The sequence below is a fragment of the Balaenoptera musculus genome, chromosome 20 (genome assembly GCF_009873245.2).
Source record: "Balaenoptera musculus isolate JJ_BM4_2016_0621 chromosome 20, mBalMus1.pri.v3, whole genome shotgun sequence".
NCBI classification, from domain to species: Eukaryota; Metazoa; Chordata; class Mammalia; order Artiodactyla; family Balaenopteridae; genus Balaenoptera; species Balaenoptera musculus.
The window spans coordinates 30,040,269-30,047,740 of record NC_045804.1 but is presented as its reverse complement, the minus strand read 5'-3'; the positions used below and the strand labels follow the sequence as shown (position 1 = coordinate 30,047,740).

At 35.7% G+C, this 7,472-nt stretch overlaps 1 pseudogene; it reads right to left on the bottom strand.

Moving 5' to 3' along the window:
* Window positions 1-5,281: 5,281 nt before the first annotated feature.
* Window positions 5,282-6,491, bottom strand: LOC118887054 (annotated as a pseudogene).
* Window positions 6,492-7,472: the final 981 nt, after the last annotated feature.

The window sequence follows — 7,472 nt, the reverse complement described above, 5'->3', positions numbered from 1 at the left end:
GTCAACACATTCTGAAAAGGGTTATTACTAATGCTATGGAAGTTTTTTTCTATGTCTAGTCACTTGCAGATCTTAAAAGAATGAAACTGTTAAGAGTATGAGAAATGGGAGTCTTGAAAGACAATGAAAGAGTAGAAGAAGGTGTTACTTGAATACATATATTTTTGTTTTAAGATCTAAAGTCCTAAGAGTTTGGGTTCTAAATAGTTGCTCCAATTTGAGAGTGGTAAAGCGGACAAAATATTTGCAGGTGTAGAAATATATAATTACATAATAATATTCCTGGAAGACATATTTGAGACCAAATTCAAATTTCGTACTAATACAGGTTTTGCATTGAGAGTCTTTATAACATTTGGACATCCAGCTGATTATGATGGAGGAAATCACCTCCATCACCTCATGGGGCAGTTTATTTTATTTGGGGGAAAGTCTAGTGATGAAGAAATTAATTTAACAGTCTGGAGGGATACACATCAAACCCACGACAGTGGTTATTTTTGGCAAGGGGTAAGGTAAGGGCAGAAATTGAATATGTTGCATAAAAGGAACTCTTGTTTTACCTGTAATGCTTAATCTTTTCAATTTACTGGTTTTATGTGCTTATTATCTAATTGAAATAGATTTTAAATATATTATTTCTTTGGTTAATCAAAACTATTCTCCATTTATTTCCTATGGTTTACATCTTTAAAAAACACAAAATAAGTATATACCTATCTAAAAATGATAGCTTTTAAAATAGATGAAAGCAGTTATATCTCCCCTAGATAACCCTTCCAGGAGAAATATTTTCATTTAACCATTCTTCACATTCACTGAAACAAATATTTGTTGAATAAGAATAAGACATTGTCTTGGGGAGATGGACATAGGAACAAAAAGGAACAAACACATATTATTTATTTGTAATAAATATTCCAAAATCTGTTACAGAAATCTGTCAAAAGACCAAGTCCAAAGACCAAGGCAATCATCTGCCTGGGAGAATCAGAAAAGGCTTCGGCAAGAAGATGACATTTACGAAAGTTGGCAAAGTTAGACAAGAGCTGTGAAAATAGGGGAGAAATATAACAGATTCAAAAGATGGTTCTAAGACAGAATCGACAGAATTTTGTGTTGATTAAACAAAGATGACTGAAAAGAAGAGAAAGGTGTTAGTAGTGAATGATATCAAGATTAGTATCTTATGTGGAGCAGCTTGGACAGAAATTTTTAATTAATTGCACTTTGAATGGGAAGAACATTTGCATGGTACAAATCCAAAAATTTTAAAAGGGAGCACAGTAAAAATCTCCCTTCGTTCTCATTTTCATAGGCAGGGGGAATGTTTTTACATTTACTTTTAAAATCTTTTTTGAGGTTAATTGATATAGAAGCTTAGAATACATTACACAGCTGGACAAGTTTGACATATACATGTACTTATAAAATCATCACCACAATCAAGATAAACATAAAATCACCCCCAACACTTTCCTTGGACCACTTCATATTCTCTCCTTGCTCCCCTTTCTTGAACATTTCTGGGCTCCGGCAATCCCTATTCTGCTTTCTGTAACTATGGATTGGCATTTATTTTAAATAATTTTGTAAAAATGGGATTATATACAATGTGTTCTTTTTTATCTGGCTTCTTTCACTCAGCATAATAGTTTTAAGATTTATCTATATTGTTGTATGCAACCATTCTTCATACTTTCTTATTGCTGAATGGTATTTTGTTATATGAATACATCACAATTTATCTATTAACCTTTTTATAGATATTGTATTGTTTATAGATTTGGACATTATAAATATAGATTCAGTAAACATCCCTGTACATGTTTTTATATGGACATTTGCCTTCATTTCTCATGAGTAAATACCTAAGAGTAGAATGGCTGAGTCTGATGGTAGGTGTATGTATAATTTTTTAAGAAAGTGTCAAACTGTTTATCAAACAGGTTGTATCACATTACATCCCTATCAGCAGTGTATGGAGTTTCAGTTGTCTTCACATCTTTACCAACAGTTGATATGGTCAATCTTTCAAATTTTAGCCAGTTCAGTAGTTATTTCACGATACCTCATTTCAGTTTGAATTTGCATATTCCTGATGACTAATGATATTGAGTAACTCTCCATTTACTTATGTGCTAATTGTACATCTTTCTTAGTGAAATTTCTCTTTATGTCTTGTGCTCATTTGCTATTGAGTTGTGTACATTTATTATTGAGTTTTGAGAGTATTCTTTCCATTAAAAAATATTCTGAATATAAAGCCTTGATCAAATATGTAATTTTAAAATATTTTCTCCAAGCCTATGGCTTGTCTTTTAATTCTCTTAAGTGTCTTTTGAAGAGCAGAGGTTCTCAATTTTGATGAAATGTTATTTATTAATTTCAATTAGATCTTGCTTTTGGTGTCATATACATCATTGACTAAAGTTTTCTCCTGTTGCTTTTGGAAGATTTAATTTTTGTTCTTGAAATTATGTTTATTATATACCATAAGATAATTTTTGTAAATCATGCAAAGAATGGATTGAAATTCACTTTTTATTTTTAATATGGACTTCTAAATAATCATAACAATATTTATAGAAAAGACTATTCTTTCTCTACTGAATGGCCTTTGCAACTTTGTTAAAAAACAATTGACCTCATTTGTGTGGGACTATTTCTGGACTATCCATGCTGTTTCCTGGATTCATTTGTATCTCTTGATGTCAATACAGCACAGCCTTATCTACTTAAGCTTTAAAATAACTCTTGAAATCAGGTAATATAAGTCTTCCAATTTTTTTCTTTGTCAAATTTGTTTTTCCTACTGTAGGTCCTTTGCATTTCTAGACGCCTTCTGGGATTAGCTCTCCATTTTTTTACACAAAAATATATCTGCTTTGATCAGAATGGCATTGGAGCTATAGATCAATTTGAGGAAAATGACATCTTAAAAGCACTGAATTTCTCAAAAGATGAACGAATTGTCTCTCTCCACTCTCCATTTATTTACATGTCTTTCAGTTTCTTTCTGTGGTATTTTGTAGTTTTCAGTGTACAGGTCTTGCATATCTTTTGTCAGATTTATCACTAAGTATTACATATTATTTTAATATTTTACCACTTCTAGTTATAATTAGTGGATGGGTTGGTCTGTATTATCTTATCCTCTATGGCCAGAAGAAGTCCTATGGTCACTTATTTTTCCTCATCTTACTTAACCTCTCGGCAATACCTCACTTAGCTGATCACTTCTTCATTCTTGAAACCATCTCTTGTCTTGGCCTCTGTAGCACCATATTCTCCTGATTTTTTTCTCTTATTCCTCCTTCTCAAACTGCTTTACTGGTCCTTACTTCTCTGTTTGACCTCAAAATATTAAAATGTCACAGGGCTTAACCCTATTTCTTCCATTTTTCTACTCCTACAGTTTCTCATTATGTATTCTTCAATGGCATTGTCCCATCTATTTGCTGACATCTACAGAATCTGTATCATTAGATCTGACCTCTCCAATGAGCTTAATTTGTACTGAGTACATTAATATTGAATGATCTATTTAAAAACTACATTTGAATACCCAAATGATTTCTTAAATTTAACGTATGCCTACCCTATATTTCCCTGATTTAAGTAAATTCTACCACAATTTACCTCGTTCTTTAATCCCTATAACCAAGTGTCACTCTTGAGTCTTCTCTGCATCCTCATGTTTAATTTCTCACTCACTCTGTTTGGTTCACCCTCAGATTACATTCTAAATCCATTCAATTATTTTCATTTCCATTGACACCATTCTGGTCTAAGTCACAATTATCTCACCAGGATTACTCTTAATAAATTTCACTGTGTCAACTCTTGGCCTCTCACTGTCCTTTTCTCTGCAGAGAAACTGGGATGATCTGTCAAATGGATCCAATATAATCATATTACTTTCTTACTCAAGATGCTCTAGGAATTTCCCATTTCACTTGGGATAAAATCAGATTTCTTTTTTATGACTTGTAAAATTCTTAAATGATCTTACTCTGCACAATCATTGTTATCTTTTTATTCTACCACTTGCCACTTGCTTGACTTGGCCAAGCTCATCCTCCCCTACCTAAGGTGTTCACATATGATGTTTTCTCTGCCTTAAAACTTTAACTCCTGATTTTCCTATATCTGGATCCTTCCTTTTAGTATTCTGAAATCAAATACCATATCCTCAGTGGGCATTCCTGACCTAGCCTAAATTAGTCCTCAACACTACTTCTAGTCAAAATACTTTGAATCTTATTTCTATTTGAAATTATCTTGTTTATTTATTTGTTAATCTTATGCTACAACCTATTAAAATGTAAGCTCTAGAAGAAAAAAGTCTTTATTTTTCTGATTCACTATTATATTTCCAGTACCCAGAATAGGAAATGGTGATAAATATTTATTAAATGAGTGAATGAAAATAAAAATTGTGAATAAATCAATCCTCCAGACATTTTTTTCATAGGACCTGCTATGAAACCAGATTTTGCATAATGGGCTGTGTAAGATTTCTTAGATTATTTTATATATCTTTAATCATTATCTTGTTGATTTTGGTTGGAGGGACTTTAGCTGTTCGAGAACATCACTCTAACAAATCTTTGCAGTTTTAGATATCTAACTGATATTAAAAATTACTATCTGATTTGAAAATCACTTTTCTCATCCAGTCAATGATTAAGTGGTACCAAATAGAGTCAGAAAACTACAGTGCTGTAATTGAGGCTTTATTCAGCATGATCTATAGCCATTAATCAATACTTAAGTAATCCTCTTAAGAGTAATATTACTGGGGGACTTCCCTGGTGGTCCAGTGGTTAAGAATCCATCTTCCAATGCAGAGGACATGGGTTCAATCCCTGGTCAAGGAACTAAGATCCCACATGCTGTGGGGGTACTAAGCCCATGCACTCCAACTACTGAGCCCATGCACTCTGGAGCCCTAGTGCCACAATTAGAGAAGCCCACATGCTACAACAAAGAGCCTGCCCACCACAATGAAAGATCCCACGTGCCGCAACTGGGACCCAACACAGCCAAAATTAATTAATTAATTAATAAGAGTGTTATTAAAGTTAATATTTATTACTTTATTTCCAAGGGTATTATATGATACTTTTCTTTGTTGAAATTAATACATCATCTTGGCAGTGATTTGCTGATCAGTAACATTAAAAATTTATCAGAGAAAGAACATTATGTAACTTCCCCCCCCACACTGGAAAATAATTTTATTGAGATTCTACCAGCTGTGCAATCTGTTCTGACATTAGGCCCTTTCTTCCTTTGCAATTCTGTCCTTCTTAAGGGGTCCCATGAATACTTTCTTCTCCTCCACAGTCTGGAAGCAACCATGGCCAAATTTGGAGGTGGTGTCAATAAACTTGGGGTCAGTCTTCTTCAAGGCCCGCAATTGGGTCTGCACCAGCAAGGACTCACGCAGGGTGAGCACTTGCTTCTTGTTTCCTACCACGCAGCCTTTGAGCATGACAAAGCCATTGGTCACTTCACCGCAGTGGACAAGGCCACACAGAGGTTTGATGCTCTTGTCAGACAGATCGTAATCAGTAGAGACATTTTTCTTGATCAGTTTGCGGTCCTTGATGAGGTAGCCCTGGCCAATCTTGTGGATCTTCTTGTTGATCTCGATGCAGTGATGGTAGCCTTTCTGTCTAGCCTGAGCCAGAGAGAAGGCCACCCGGGCAGGATGTCACGCCCTAATACAGGCAACTTTATGCAGCCCTCGGTGGGTCTTATGGGGCAGCTTCTTGGTGTGCCAATGGCTGGTGACCCTTATGTAGCCTTTGCCCTTGGTCACCCCAATGACAGCAATCATCTCATCCTGCCCAAACACTTGAATCATAGGGACCTGTCACTATAGCCTCTCGTCAGCCCAGTCCAGTTTTTCGGCCACAGTGCCTCTGTTCACCTGGATCTCCATGAGGTGGACCTTCTTCTGGTTTATAGGAAGCAGGCACCTCTGGGTGTGGGCAATGACACAGATGACCTGGTAGTACTTCATGCTGCTGAAGTCCCTCTCCAGCTGCTTCTTGCCATTATGTCCTACCACTTCTTGCAGTATTTGGTAAAGGCCTTCATCTTACATTTATGCCAGTTTTTATAGAAATGCCTTTTGCATTCATTGCTGAAATGCTCAGCAAAGATGGTCTTAAAGGTCTGGAGGCCTCGAGGTGTTTCCACATAGCCCACAATGCCCACAGTCACCACGGGCAGTGGCTCCACAATGGTCACAGCCTCCACAACTTCCTTCTTCTTCACCTTGCACCCTGGCCTATCGACCTCCCTCACCATGTGTGTCATGCCAGTCTTGTAGCCAAGGAAGGCTGTGAGGTGTACAGGCTTGGAAGAGTCATCCTTGGGGAAGCTCTTCACCTTCCCGTGGTGCCAGCTGCTGTGAGCTTCTGAGGCAGGAAGCCCAGGGACCCATGCCTGGGAGGGGAGAACTTCCAGGGAGACATCCTGCCATAGGATGCTGCCGGTAGAGCAACATTATGTTACTTTGGATTAATTTCCTCCCAGGGAACTCATGTTGATTCTCAATTATCCTCACTTTTTATCCTACATAGTCATTGCCCATTACTTTAACAATCAGTTCTCAAGTTTATTAAAAATAGCACATTACTTTCCAGAATCTGCCATTTTGGAAATGGAATTGTGTATCTGTCTTTGGTCATAATATCATTCGCATTTCCATTGTTTTCCAAGAATAATGATAATGGCCATGAAATTGTACCTTGAAATTCACTATTCTGAAAAGCAATTAGTCAAGACTGGAATGAATGGATTAATTTAAAGCCGACAAGTGATTTCTTATGAGTTCTCAACTTACTTTGAGCTAGAATCCCCTCTTTTTGATGTTTACTTTTTCATTCCTGTTAAAAAAGCTAGGCTGTAGCATGCCATAAATCTTCAAAGTGAAAATACTGGCATGGATGCTATACAGATCGTATTTTGAACTTTGCTTTAAATTAGATTTCACGTTTCATTGAAAGCAGAGAATTTGAGGAAATGGGATACGTTAAAGACAGTATATTTCATATGTGAATTATCTGCAACTTTAAACATCACAGGGCAATTATGAAAGATGTTGAGAGCAGTGAAACAGGATAAGCTGTTTGTTTTGATAAGTAGTTGTGAAATCAGAGAAGAGGCACTAAGAACATAGAATAGAAAATAATGTTAAGGGATTAACGCTGATTCATTGATCAGGGGATACATCGACTAAGTTGGCAAGAATAATTAACAATGAATTATCTAAAAAAAAAATTTTCAAGTTAAGAATTTTCTTTGAACTTTGGAAAATATTCACATTAACAAGCGTTTTAAACTATTTATGGGAAATTTTTGTTGATAAAGAAATAAAATATATATGAACAAATCCGTTAACAGTGAATGTAACCCTTACCTCCAAACAAACAAAGTCCAGTGACTGTAGATAA